This window comes from Microtus oregoni, unplaced genomic scaffold (assembly GCF_018167655.1).
Source record: "Microtus oregoni isolate MIOR12 unplaced genomic scaffold, Mior012 000010F_ref0000083, whole genome shotgun sequence".
NCBI lineage: Eukaryota > Metazoa > Chordata > Mammalia > Rodentia > Cricetidae > Microtus > Microtus oregoni.
In genome coordinates this window covers 23,563,892-23,579,422 of record NW_024543069.1, presented here as the reverse complement: position 1 = coordinate 23,579,422, position 15,531 = coordinate 23,563,892, and positions in this window count along the sequence as shown.

Genomic DNA, 15,531 nt, shown 5'->3' with positions numbered 1-15,531 from the left:
ACTTGGCAAGGAAAATTGAAGGAAAGATGTATGTATGAGGCTCAAGAGACTATGTATAGCCAGGTTTGTCACAGGGGTGAGCACCATTTAAACGTTCACTAAGAGTCACCAAGATGGTTTAGTGGGTAAAGGCACTCATTCCCAAACCTGATTACCTCAGTTTGAAGGAGAGAACCAATTCTCAAACGCTGTCCTCAGACATGGTGCACGAAGAACACCACACACAAATAAATAAGCAGATGTGATTAAAATAGAATTTAGAAGTGTATTAGCCCTGATAAAGAACCATGGTCCGCACTGTGGCAGCCTCCGAATTTTATGTCACACACGATAAAGACTAATAGAAGCCTGGACTCAGGGAGATGGAGTATTCAAGGTAGAACGTGAGATGGTCTGTAGGAACACTTGTATGGAGAAGTCTCCATAGTGAGGGAAGGCATAAAGACCCACCTAGGATACTGTCTAGAGAAAAGGAACATCAATGAAGAAGACACTAGAGAGAATTAGCAGAGTCTCCCTGGGTCATCTCTCTCCCACTCTGTCTGAAGCTCAGACTTGCTTAGTCCTCTTACTCAGGATTTGTGCCTGGTAGCACATTCATGATGGTTTTTAACTTATGCCTCTTCTGCAAGGACAAACGACTCACTTCTAATAGCAATGCAGAAGAGGATTTTCTTTCTTTCTTTCTTTTTTATAATGAATGGCACTGAGAGAAGATCTATAGGCTGCACAACTCTTCTGGGGATTGATTCTCAATTTAGATCATGAGGTCCATTTGTTTTGTGGAAGTCGATGCTGAGCAGGAGAAGGAATTCATGTGAAGAAATGGCCAGTATTCCGAGAGCTGAACAGTAAGCTTCAAAAGACATACCATTAACACACACAAATAACACGCACCTACTGTTAATATCTTTCTGTTTTCTTTATTTTGAAAAGACAACTTGGAAGCATATGTGGGGAAGAGGTGAATCATGTGAGAAGTGTTAATGAAGACAAAATGAAATTCATAAAGGAAGAAGGGGGTTGAGAAGAGAGAAACCTGTTTGAAATGGATAGGCTTGAGCGGAACACGTGTGGTTCTGGCAGAAGACAAATTAATTCGATTAACCTAAACACAAGGCGCATGCCACCCATCCCACACCTAGAGTCTGCCATGCACTCCCTGCTGGCTTGAAATTGGTTGAACTTAACGGATCACTCTTCAGAAAGCTAAATCACACCCACTGACAGACTGCTCAGTGTAATACTCAATGAACTTGGCCTCTGACTTCTCATAGGGGAGATACCTGGTTATTAGTCCCAGATAGGGACACAGGGCAAACTCTTTTATCCGATTCTAGCTTGGACGTTCTTCTCAGAGCACAGGAGAGGGGTTGCTTGCAGGAGCGTGGGTGACTCAAAAACAGGTGCATCACTGTAAAGCTCATCCCAGCAAGAGTGATCACCTTCAGAACTGCATCCCCAGAGCTGCCTGGACCACTGAAGAGGCTCTCCTCCTCCTGGGGCTATTTAGGGATATGCTTCCTCAACTTGCGAAGGAAATAATGAATCTAATCCCTTTCTGAAATTCTAAGTTTTATTTAATTCCTCAGTTTTATGAATTTCAATTTGGTCAAAGTGGCTCCTGAGGAGGTTGGAATGAGAATTTCAGAGATGCCGTGTGGCCTGATGCTTTCATCTTGGTGACGAGAAAATGAATAACTTGAAACTGCAGTTTGCTTAGGTAAATTTGTCATGCCGGCCAACTTAGTAACTTCAGGAGGTATGTGTGGGCAGTGAATTTCTGTATCACTGGTCCTTTGTTCCTCAATAATTGGTGCCATCCATTTTCACTGATCAGTGTCTATAGATAGGTTATGGTGCAGATAGGTTATGGTGCAACTTAGCAGTCCATCACTGTTACAAATACCCGAGACAACTCACTAATAAGGAGGATAGCTGTTTTGGCTATGGCTTCAGAAGCTTTGATTGTGATCTTGCTTATCTGCTGTTGCTCAGGTACCCTGTGTCATGGTGGGAGAGCATGTGGTGAGGACAGCAAAGCCTTCAGGTTCTCTTCCAGGACAAAGCCTCAGTGATATCATTTCTTTCCCTTAGACCCCACTTTCTGAATCCTGAAAACAGCCAGCTTTCTACACATGGGCTTTGGGGGAGCACTTGCAACCTAAACGAAGCAAAAGCTTGGCATCTACAGACACGTGCCTTACAGCACACATCAAATGCATGTGTGGACAGAACTTGAATGTCTGAATTCTGTGTCAGACTTTTAGGTGTATAAAGTTACACTATTTATATAATTTATGAAAGAAAATGGGGAAATAGAGGTGGTTAATGGCCTAGTGATCTTTGCACTGTCTGTATAACCCAAGAACGCACCAAATCCTCCCCCGGACACTCAAGATGTCATATGTAGTCAATCTATATTATTCATGTTTATGGAAGAGATCACATATATTTTACAAAGTTTCAATGTAACCATGTTATAAGTTTATTGTACATATGGGATTTAGTTAATTATCACCAGGAAACTGTTTTTCCAAATTGTACTGTGCTGAAGTATGACTAAATTAAACTGCCTGTTATAAGACTCCCAATACTGGTTACTGAATTATGTTGTGTTGGAGGAGGGGGGGCACTTGTTTGTCCCTGCCGCCCAGAACCGAAATAATCACATGGAAACTGTATTAATTAAATCACTGCTTGGCCCATTAGCTCTAGCTTCTTATTGGCTAACTCTTACATTTTAATTTAACCCATTTCTATTAATTTTTGTGTATCGCCATGAGGCTGTGGCTTATAGGGAAAAGTTCTGGCGTCTGCCTCCAGGAGGGCTGCCTGGCATCTCTCTGACTCCACCATTCTTTCTCCCAGCATTCAGTTTTGTCTTCCCTGCCTACCTAAATTCTGCCCTACTATAGGTCCAAAGCAGTTTCTTTATTCATTATGGCAATCACAGCACACAGAGAGGACTCCCACATCACCCATGTAGCTTACCTCACTAGGAATATTTATTATTTTTCTCTTCAGGATCCATGTTCTTATAGAAACTAAAATTTCCATTTCTTTGAAACTTTTCCCTACTGGGTTGAGATGGGATTTAGAACTCATTTTGAGCTCCATATACTTATATGTATCTGTCCTGTGGAAATGATCATATTCTGCCTTAACAATGTGTTAGGGATTTTCTCTCAGTCACCCACACCGGCCTCAGCTGTAAGCCCTTCGGTGTGTGGTACAGCACACTGCTCACTGATGTAGTCTGACTGTCCCCTTCAGAACACAGTGAAGCACTGGCAGTGCTTACTAGAAAAAGAAGAAAGTAGATGCCAGGCTACAAAGACAGACAGGAAGTTAAAAAGTTCGGAGGTGCTGGGCCAGGACCTTTAGTGAGTGTCATCTTCATTTTCCCCAGAAAGCTGAGCTAGAAGAAGAGAGGCCCCTCCTGTACAGGCCTCATGCCTTCCATCTTTAGACGCAGAGCGTGAATGACTGACCCAAATCCCAGTGGCTCAGAGTGAGGCCAGTTTTGTGGTACAATCTATGACCCAGAGTGTTCTGGATTTGGCTTGCAAGATGACCCCAGGCTCTGATGGTATTCTCAGAGTCAGGAACGCCATCCTAGCTATGGCAGGAAGTTGAAGAATTTGGGGTGCCATTTCAGCCAAAGCAGGAAGGTGAGGAGTCAGGGCGCCATTTTAGCTATGGCAGGAAGGCGAAGAGTTGGACAGACATTTCAGACTTGGCAGCCAGGAAGGTTTTTACTAAGTAGCAGAGAAGCTCACAGGTGCGTTAATTATCTGACCCAGCAGCTGCCTGAATGTCAGCAAGCAAAGAACTTCAAGCAGAGGGGAAAACGTCAGAAAGGCTATACAGGGAGGCATTTCAAAGATGGCGGTGTAGGTGGGGGAGAAAGGGTATGGTCAGAGAATAGCATACAGGACCTTGAAAGCTCTGGTAGAGACAAAGTAGCTTTTTATTTTACACCACCACATTGGGTTTAGGAGGTGCTGGCAAAGGAATCCGGAGTCTTGTGCATACTAGGCAAGCTTTAACAACAGAAGCGTATCCCCAAGCGTAGATTAAAATATCCCGTTCTACAAGAGACAGGAAACTGTGTGGAGAGCTTAGAGCTGAGGTACACTTGACCGCATGTGCTTTCTAAGTGGTGAGCATCTTCCGGAAGCTGTGTGGGGAACACGGAAGTGCAGGTAAGATGATATTGGCTTGGATCAGCATTGTCGTATTGAAAAAAAAAATCCCAGGACTTTTCCTATATAGTGCTTGAGATACTATCAGGAGGAGTGATTCTGTAGGTTAGTTCCCTCTGCCCCCCTAAAAGGAGGTGAATGGAGGTGTCTTTATTGCTCTGGAAAACATAGGTTGAGAAATGTGTTCACTCGAAGAGGAGATGGAAAATCTGCCTTTTACATGTGAACCTCCAGCCTTCTGAGTGTGGGTAGGATTCTTGGGGTTGGCATTCTTGAGAGAGCGAGGACAGAGGGGCTGTGAGTCGGGAGTGAGCCAGAAGCACGCCATTGAAGATGCGTGTGTGCAGCCACTTCTAGACGAGAGCAGATAGAGAGGAATTGATAACTCCCAGCCTGAAATGGCAGAAAAGAAGGCGAAACCAAGAAGGGATGAAGGGAAGTGGAAAAGAAATAGGGCAGTGTATTTAGTCAAATGAAAACCCAATGTCTTCATCAAGTAAAAGCAAAGAGCATGTTCCTTGCATGCAAATACATTCAAACAGCTGACCCTACAACTGACTGATAGAGAATGGGGTGTCTTTAAATTAATTAATTTGGCTATCACAATGTCTTTCAAGTCTGCAAAATGATGGTCCATGATGAGACAATTTCTAAGGTCATTTATAACATTTGTCTTTAAATATTATCTGCGCGAAAGGAGAGGGTAAGTGCAGTCAACCGCATACTCTGGGAGGAACAGAAATAAGTGTGATATTTTAGGAAAGGGGATGACAGGGACGTTTCTTGTTGAGTCATGAATGTTTGCGGTAATTAGGGGACGTGTGGGTGTTGCTCTAGAGAGTTCAGGGCGTTGATGAAGCAGCTCACAGGAGTGTTATGGAAACAGCACATCTGCAGAGGATATGACGCGGTGCTGCGACATGAAGCCCCCCCCCCCCCCCCAACTCACTTCTCCTGCACTGATTTCAGAGTGATGTGCTTGTCTGGTAGCAGCACACCTCCGTTTATGTCTTCTCCGCATCAGGAGGCTGTCCCTTTCCAGCGTTCAACCATGCACATGTTCAAAAACTAAGCAACCAGGAGCTAATGATGAAACAGAATAAAACTGAGCCAGGACAGTCTTTAAAGGATGCTTCATGCCAGCAAAGAACACATCACTACAGCATATAAGTCACATGTAGATCGGCAGAAATTAGATAATCTAAGACACAGCTGTTTAATGACCAATGTTGTGTTCAACAAGGTCAACTCTGAGGGTTTATGCCTAACGCTTCTCACTGATAACCTTTGTGCCAAATCTCAAAATTCCTTCCTAATTGATGAAATTCTGAGAAACATCATCATTTTCAAATTCCTGTTATAAATGTACTTATGATATTGCATGCAGTAATGAAGTCACCACCCGTGCCGTGTACATTCGATGACTTTCAAAGCTTTTCCCTCCGCCTTACTCTTAGCAGTGTACCTCTCTTTCTAATCATGTTTTGATCACAACTCGAGAACAACTTGCTAATTGCTCATAATTATTTGCAAATATTTACGATTTAACAATGAACGCCTCTGCAGCATTTGTTTGGCCTGAAACACGCAGTCCAAGCTTCCCTTTCCTGGTGTGCTCAGCTGCCGGAGCTTCATTTCCCCTTCCACTTTGTGTTTGAGAGGCGGACTTAAAGTAAATGGCTTTAGCGTGAAATTAAACAATAGTTTTTGAACGTCGCGATTTAAAACAGTAGCCACTTATCTCACAGTTCTGCAGACCGGATGTTTGAGCGGAGCATACCTGGGCGTTTATTTTCTGCTCTCTAGGGTCTACGCTGCGTCTGTAGTCAGTTGCTGTTTGGGGACAAGCTGGGACACCTGTGTCTGCTCTGTGTCGTCTCTAATCTCCCGGGAAGTTAGTGCATCCTGCTTCCTAGACAGGGGAGGATTTCTGCAAGGGATGATTCTAAATAGAGTGTTGCTTTCTCTTTTCCTCACTGGGTGACCCAACCTGGTGACGTTGTGCACACTTCTTTATCAATCAGTTCTTCTGTGAGACTTCCAGAGCCTTCACAAGGGTGGCGGCGATCATCCTCTCATCTGTGTTCCTGTGACTAAGTCTACGGCTGTAGACGGGCTGTTCCTGACGCAAGAGAAGGGCTTGGGTATGTGCCATTGTGTATAGAACTGTCTGTGCACAGACTCCACAGCCGTTGGCTGCTAGGATGATGTGATGATGATGGTGTGTGTGTGTGTGTGTGTGTGTGTGTGTGTGTGTGTGTGTGTGTGTGTAGTTGCTCCCACTAGATTCTTAGCTGCTGAAGGAACAACAGGAAATATGGCCTTATTCTTTATTGTGTTTTTGTGCCTAGTCTAGGTACACAATGATGCTTTTAAACAGATTCCTTAATTAGATATGCTAACATGACTAATATTTCAAATGTCTTCACTAAATGCCAAATTTTCTACAAAATAATGTATGATAATCCATGCAAGCACTCAAACTAAAGACTTTTCCCAGGGCTGAATAAAGTTCTAGACATCTTCAGTTCCATTCTGGGGACAATGTGACTCTAAATATGACTCTAGCATGCCAGCAAATTGAGCTTTCCCTGCCCCTAAGCAGAGCACATCTGTCCTCAGGTTAATGGAATCACTTCCTAGTTCCTTTCACCCTGAGAGAGTTAAGCACACAGACATCACTCTCATGGGGGCTAAACTTCACAACGTTGTCAACAAAACTCCATGGAAGCAGGAAGTTCCATATCTTCTCCAGCTCCACACCTAGAATGGTATATGGACAATACATTTGCCAGTTGAAATATACTTCAAACAAGTGGATAAATTAGTAATTCAAATCGAATGTATAAGCTGAAATATTTCTATGTGGCAATTCAGTGGTCAGAGATAGTGAATTGTCTGATTCTAGCCATGTTTGGGTCAGTGGGCCAAGAGAAAGATGAATTAGACTGTCAGGTTTATAGTAAGAAATGCTAGGAAACAAACAGATACCAAAGACAGGCTAAATAGCAGATATTCGAAATTTTGATTACAGACTTTCGTACCTTCTATTCCGGACTGTAATTCTTACAGATGTTCACGCTGAAGTTTGGAGGAGTTTGAGCATGTGTACACAAGCCTTGACTAACTCAGACGGCGTTTATTCCTTCCCTTTAATCATAGGGATTTTGTAGATGTCAGGCCAGATGTGTCCCACACTTTAGAATAGTGTATAATTAGTTTGTAAGCGCTTTTCTCTCTATTACTCCTTTTAGTTACACAGCAAAAGCCAGGACTGCAATTTTAGGCTTTCTGTTGCATATTTGCTTGGTTTTGGAAGGAAGTTTTCTTCTATTAGTAGAAAACTCCTTAACGTTCTCCCATTGTTTGTAAAGAAAGAGATAAGCTTATCTAAAAGGTGTAGAATATGTAGTACAAAATTTAACCTATCTTGGACAAGTTATTACTACTTATTATTTTGAGAACAGCATGTCTTCTTTAAAGGTTTATTAGATATAATCATTTGCTTACAAAATTTATTTTAAAATAACAAAAAGTATAAATGCTTTTTGACATGGACTAAATTAATAGAAATAGTTATCTTATTAATACTTAGTGTGAATTTTTACAAGAGAATTTGCAACTTTTTCTTTTCCTCTTAAGTTCTATGATGCTTAAGAAAGCCCTTGTCCTCCATGGACTATCATTCCCCCCCACTTTCCTTATTTTCAATGTAATTGTTGTTATTTACTTTCCCTAATTTCTCCATCTGAAGGTGAACAATGAAGATCCATTTTGTGAATAACCAAGGCCACATTGTTGGTCTCAGTAATCTGCTGTGAAGATCAGGGAGAGGGCTACAGCTAAAATACATCAAACCCAGTGGAAGGATCCCCGACTCTCCACAGTCATGGCTGAGCATGTAGCCTTCTACTTCACCAGCACAACTTTGCTTTCCATTTCCTGTGCAGAGTCCTTTCCATCCTGGTCTTTCAAAAAATGTAGCTTGAAAATCCTTCTTAACATGATCCATAGGCTCTCACATGTGTTGTTCACTCAAAATGTGGACTGCTTGCTTTTTAAACTCAATGAATGGCACGATACTCATTTCCAACAATGTGGAATACGATAGCAAACTCTTCATACCGCATCCATAAGAAGTCTGCTTATTCAGCTGTTCACACAATTTTCTAGTGCATTTAAAGGAGCGTCTCTTTTTAACTATTCCTCCATGGATATAATAGCATTCTTAACAAGTTCTGATGTCATTCAAATGCTATCATCTGGTTCAAAGGAATGCTGGCGATTTCTACATAAAGGTTGTTATGTAGAATTTTCTAACCAAATCAAGTCTAGCAAAACAGCATACTTTGTTCCATTAAAAATTCTGAGTATTTTTCGTTTGTTTCCTGGGTCCTTTTGGCATCAGGTTCAATGATTTCGAAATAAGGATACTTTGCTCTTTCCCTTTCAGTTCTTAAAAGTATTTCACTTAATACAATGGCCAGTGTTTTTCAAGGCCAGTTTAAAATCAAGACTGTGATAAATATTAAGCTTTAAGGCTTTTTTTTGGATTTTAAAACTATAACTATCAGGCAAATATATATACACATATATACATATTTAAATACCTATGCATTTTCATGATTTGTTCAGAATTATTTTCTAACCATAAATGAGGATTTGTTGCTGTCAAATAATTTTCTGCATTGATTTAGAAGATTATGTGGCTTTTTTGGGCTCTGTTAATCATATGTGCTCATTTTAATAATTGGATATTTAAAATTGCAGTCTAGAATGTGTACAAAAAAACCCATAAATAGTTTTCTGTCCTCACACTCAATCCAGGGCATTTCTGTATTTTCCCTCACAATACAGAGATTATTCTTTCAACACCGCCCACCTGCAGACACAGTAGACACTTACCTCAGACTTAGCAGAGTTCTGATACATCAGCCTGGAGATCACATCCCACAGGTCAGTGGGTAGAGTCCCTAAAGATGGCATTTCTTTGGTTTTTTTATAACAGGTTTTTTCTATTTCTCCCACACTGTCAACAAAATTTTAGTCATCTTGATTAACCCTTAAATTATTATCTTAAAATCCTAATCTACTAATTCCAGTGCCAATCAATAATGGCTGTAATTTTACATCTGCTTGCCTTTCATGTTTCCTGTCATGTGATGACCTTGTCTCAGAATACCTGGCACGTATGTATTAACTATTGGACAATGTGAGTTAGACCTTCAGAGTTTTGATTCCATGTGTTTCTTTCCATCCGAGAGCTTCTTCGCTGTGCCCAGCTATGCCCCTTTACCACAGTTCAGCAGCGGATCTGTGCCTTGGTTTTCCTGCTTACCAATTGCCTCCTGGTAAAAGTTACCCTGTAGAGTGCCAAGTCACCTTGTCCTTAAAGGCTTTCGTGCATACCCACCCCTCTGGGTTTCTTGTTCCTTCTTACAGGTGAGTGTTTGCTTTTGAACACACTAGGAAGATATACGTGTCTCCATTCTCACCTTCATCATGACGTCACACACATTATCAGAGAAAGGAGAATATTCCCTAGAACCTCTTAGTCTATGCTTCCCTGCTACCTGCAAACGCCATAGGGTTTACCTTGGATAAGCTGACATATAATCTCTCCAATATAGCAGTTCCAAACAAACAGCTCCCAGTAAAGGAAAATACAGTTTTGGTATTGCTAAAGAAATTTGTTTAAAAATAAATAAATAAATAAATAAATAAATAAGCTTGTTTATGCATTGGGCAGTGGGTACAGAAGTCAACTACATGTTGAGCATTTTCATACATTATTGGTGATTATCAAATTGAGATTAATATTGCCTTGAGATAACATGCACTTGGTCAGGAGCGCTGGTTCATCACCTTGTGTATTTACGTAGGTGAGCTCCCTCTGAATTTTAATGGGGAAGAAAAGCTAAAGTGGGAAGGCAATGGTTTTCTTATGAATGTATGCAAATAGATAGTTTCATTCTGTAGGTAAAATTTACTAGCGTAATATAATAATCTGGCCAAGAATCTGTGGCTGGGGAAGGAATGGGGTTTACTACTATTATTTGGCTAAAGGAGCACAGTATCAAGTGGGCTTCTAAATGCTTACCCTTCTTCACATAGATTAGTGCAGCTTTCACCCTTCTCGGAAAGGCATCTTTGTGCAGCGGAGTAGCTGATACAGACAAAATGATTGTGGAGGGCTCAGCCCCCAAAGAGACATCTTTTTCACACCCCCATCCCCAAGGTCCCAAGACCATCTAGGAAGAGGGGGCAGAAAGATAGTGAGAGCTGGAGGTTGGGGAAGATTACTGTAAAGTGTCATCTTCTGGGCATAATGGGGTATTATGCTTATGAACGGACAGCTGCAAAGGCTATCCGGATAAGACCTGGTGAAGATCAAGCCAGAGAACCCCCCAGCGTGGAGGAAGGAGGGACTCATGAGGTCCCACCTCTAGCCAAGGAGCTGTTTGTAGCTGATGGTCCCTGAGGGGGTGGTGTGGTCCGTGGTGGGTTGCCATGCTCCAGTGGATGGTTTATATCCATGAACATGAAGGCAGCACTGGTTAGAACTGAGAAAGACAGAAATAAGGGCGGGGAACTTTGGAGGGGTACCTAGGAAGAGTTGGAGGGGGGCTTGAGGAGTGGATATTATCTAAATACAATGTTTTTATGTATTAAATTACCAAAGAAATAGGTAAAATGCTTTAAAAAATGGAGGGGGGAGGTGGACACAAAGTCACACACCTAGATGAAGAGCCCTTGGCAACTGATAACTTCCTGGAGAAGGAGAACTGATTCTCTTTCAGGACGTCGTTGTCATCCTCTATGGAAAACCCCACTCCCATTCTGGAATATTTGGGCATCATAGGTTCTCTTCAAGAGCAGCAAGCACCAATGAGCCATAAGCCCAGTCCCTCCCTCTTCTCTTCTATCTCCATCAAGCAACCTCTAGGAGGCCAAAATGCATTTCGCTTTGTGGCTGATCTGAACACGTAAACAAGGGGCACATAGCAGTGATATAACCACCGTTCCTATGAAAAGTGAAGAAAATGAGAACTCACCATTGGTCTGAATTGCTCAAAGGGAAATGATGCATTCTATCAGATGGGACACAGTGTCCGTTTGAACTGAGGAATTAGTGTCAGCCTTGTCCTCGCTCCAGATCCACAGATGCTTTTGGAGTCTGCACAGAAGCAGAGTGGTTCTGGACCTTATGACTCAGGCTCTCCTCTTCTAAGCCATCCTATAAAATATTCAAACATGTGCGTGAATACCACTGCCATTTCTTATAAAGTCATTTGCATTCCTTTCTTCCTGGATTAATTACTTTCAGATGTGCTATAAAGAGTGTCTACTAAAAAATCACCTGGAATCATTTGGTAGATAATTGGAAGACATTAAGTAATAATTCTCCACTCATGACTCAGTCCCGCCCACCTTTCCTGACTGTGACATTTCCCGACTATTCTAAGAGACTTCCTGTTTTCTGCTATCTTCAATTAGATTTTTCTGTCACAGACAACCATTTGCATATCTAATAACTCTTTTCGATGTTAATGTTACAGCTTTTTGTAATGTTTTTTGATGGTGTTTTAAGAACAAGAGATTTAAATTTAGGCAAAAATCCAAGCGCATTCATTATTTCCTATCTAACTACGGGTTAGTGATTGGGTCAAGAAAAAGTCTCTTTCGTCTGCTGCAGGTTTCTAGGGTGGTTTCTCACCCTTGCTCATAGGCATCCTTGTAGCTCTGCTCCCAATTTCACTCCTGTGAGTGCAGGAGCACTTTTCTATGATGAAGAAAAACAGCCATTGCTCCCTAGAAACTGCCACAGCAGCGGCATATAGCTTGATGAGAACATCACCGACTTCATTTTCAGACTTTAGTCTCTGCGTCCCACAGCCCGACAAGGCATAACCCACAACAATGTCTGCTGTGAGCCATTTGGACCAACCCCCAGCTCATCTGATGAAGAGAGTAACACTACAGTGATCTCTGAGAACCAGCAGGGCAGCTTCCTCTGACCTACCATGAAGCAGCTGCTTGGAGGCAGGAGTCGACGTGGACCCAAGAAATCAAATTGGTCAAATTCTTCTCAGGCACCAGTAGCCAGCCCCAGAGCCAAACTACAGCTTGAACATAGACATCTGATAAGCCACTTGAGAAACTGGGCGCTGTGTACAGCCCCTGAGACTCTAGTTTTCCTTTTAGGACCCAGGATCCCTCACATCCCTCTGCCACATGCCACCATCCACCGGAATGTACTTAACAACAGTCTTTGGTTCTGTAATGTCCAGGCAAGCAGGGAAAGATGTGACCGTATCAACAGTTATGTGGAAGCTTAAATGTAAGCATCACCCTGGTCCCAAGGCTCCAAGGTGACTGTATTTCTGTATGGATTTCCCTACCCTTTTTATTTGATTCCAATCCTCGGGATTTATTGTACTGGGAAGCCCTACATCTGATTATCCACACACAGCTGTGAGCCTACCTCTTATTCCTCCGATCTTTACATTCTCCACCTTGATCACTAGTTTAGAAAATGCCTTACAGCTGGATCTCATGGAAGAATTTCCTCAACTGAGGCTCCTTCCCCTCTGATGACTCTAGCTTGTGTCAAGTTAACACACAAAGCCAGCCAGTACGGTGCCTGCTCCTGTATGGAAGTTTCCACATGATAATTGACTAATCCTTCTTCATTTTCCTTATGAGTCAGCTCAGTTTTTCTAAGATTCAAATCTTAAATCTTTAGGGGGCAAATCTTTTTTCTTATGCTTATAAATAATGGGATTTAAAAATAATTTCTGTGGCTCACATGGTTCATTAGGTGATGAATAATAAATGAGATTAATTTTCATAGTTTATATCTCAATGACTCCGTGTAATAAATAATATTTGGGACAATTTACAAATTGGGGGGAAAGGCTCAATTTATAAAACACTGTGTCTTAATAAAGTCACAAGGTAAATTGTGCCTGGGCTGTTTCATTTTTTCTACCCTCTAGGCTTATCCCTTTAAAAGCTCAGACTGTCTGATTTTCATAGTATTTTTTAATTTCTTGTAATGAATATATTCATTAGACCCTAATATTTCCAGGCACAGTGCTAAGGGCCCCCAAGCCAGACAGGGGTCCAGGCCATTTGACCACAACTACAGCGTTCGACACAATAGCCACCTCTCTTGTATTGGGAGTGTCACCCTCTGAGCTTCTTAATTCTGAAAGGCAGACTAGAAAATACTCATTTGTTTTCTGAAGGAGGTTATTTTGACCCAAGACATTTCTTTATTTATGATCGTAAAATCATCATATATACTTCCTGGTGAGGAAGAATTTGAGGCATTACGTCACCACATTGTAGCAAAGGGGTTTGCTTTGTGTTGACAGGATGATGCCTCTGCCACAACGCATTTTGATCATCTTTTGATTGAATTGAGAAATGCCTAAACTATTAACAAAACCACTTCTGGTGTGGTCCTAAAACTTTTTTTTTTTCTAGAACCATTATCTCATGAGGGTTCTGACCTGATGGATGGTTTAAGTCACTGATGGATTCAAAATAAGACGATTGTTGAGAGAAGGGGGGATTGTGGAAGTCAGAGGTTCCAGGTTGTTGTGTAGATGATGCCATTCCATTACAAAGAGCTCAGGTCTGGCACATGGCAGCACGCTATAAAATGTGATAGGTACATAATCAATGATTGGTACACCACCTGATCACTCCACCTTTTTCCAGTTGCCGTTCCTCCAATGATTGCACAGATGGTCCTGTTAAACTAAATGTGTCAAGGAACAAAACCCATGACTGTGAGAAACAGACAGAAAGGGAGGAGGGAGAGGGTTTGTAGATAGGGAGGAAGGGAGAGAGGGAGGAAATTAGGGTAGGAAAGAGGGTGGTGCAGAGAAAGCAAGAAGAATTTATGCATGTGCGAAATTTTAAAATAACATTAATAAATAAAACAAAAGGCCTTAGGAAGTAGATATGGTATAAAGAATATAATATATGCCATCTGTTATAATATGACATATTGTGTAAAGATAATTTCTTTCATGATGCTAGTCTCTAATTTTTCTCATTAATTCTAGAAATAAAAGTCTGGGTTTTAGCCTCTATTTAAACTTCTAGATGTGGAACCCATGCCAACCATACATGGGCATGTGGGAAGATAAAAGCCATGAGTATAGTTAAATGTTAGATATGTAACTACTACTTCAAATTGTTTTCCTGATTTCCTTCAAACATCTGGTTTTTCTCACAACACATTTTCATTAGAAGATGTTCTTAAATATAATCTAGGGCTGGGAGTGTAGTTTATTGCATAAGACCCTGAGTAAAAGCCACAACACTACAAAACAAAATACCATTTATATGACAGTAACTGTATATTAAAATACTCCATCTGATTTGTAGTGTGGTAGACAAGCCGTCACACGACCTTCTTTCTACCAAAGCTTCGATCGAATTTATCCTTTCTCTATGTAATTCTTGCAATCTCTATTCTTATAAGTAAATACTGATTAACTTTTTGTCATTCTTTGTTAGTCCTAAAACTTTATATGAATGAGACCATTCCACATGCACACATTTATCTGGTACTTCTGCTTCAGTTGTTTGGGGGATTCATTTCCATCACAATATTTTATGTTTTAAATACATCAGATTCCATCATGTGGCTAGAGCAAAGAGTTTTCCACTTCATTTCCTGATGGACATTTGGGTTATTCCCAATTTTGCGTCTATTTTACATAAGTCTGCTGTGAACATTCAAGTAACCTTCATGGGGACTACCTAAATTTCTTTCCCATTTCAATGAAATGATACCATGACCAAGCAACTTATAGAAGAGTTTTAGGGGGGGTGAGTCCAGTTGCGGTGAGTCCGTGACCATCATGATAGGGAGCATGGCAGCAGGCAGGCATGGCTCTGGAGCAGTAGCTGAGTGGAAATGGCATGGGATTTTGAAATCTGTAGGCTCACCCCTACTGACATACCTCCTCTAATAAGGCCACACCTTCTAAACCTTACCGAATAGTTCCACCAAATAAGGGCTGAGTATTCAAACACATGAACATATAGGAGCTGTTCTCATTTAAACCACGACAGGGACATACCTAACCTTTTCTTCAGTGGACACTTTGGATGGAATGTTACCATAAACCGTATAAAATAAAAATACTGAGTTCTTTTAAATTAGTTCTGCCATGTCCCCTTTTGGTTAACAATGGAATAGTGGGAGTCTACCTTCTGTATTAAATTTTCATTTGAATTTTAAGAAATAAGAGTTGCCTGAAAGCCAGGTGGTGGTGGCACACGCCTTTAATCCCAGCAC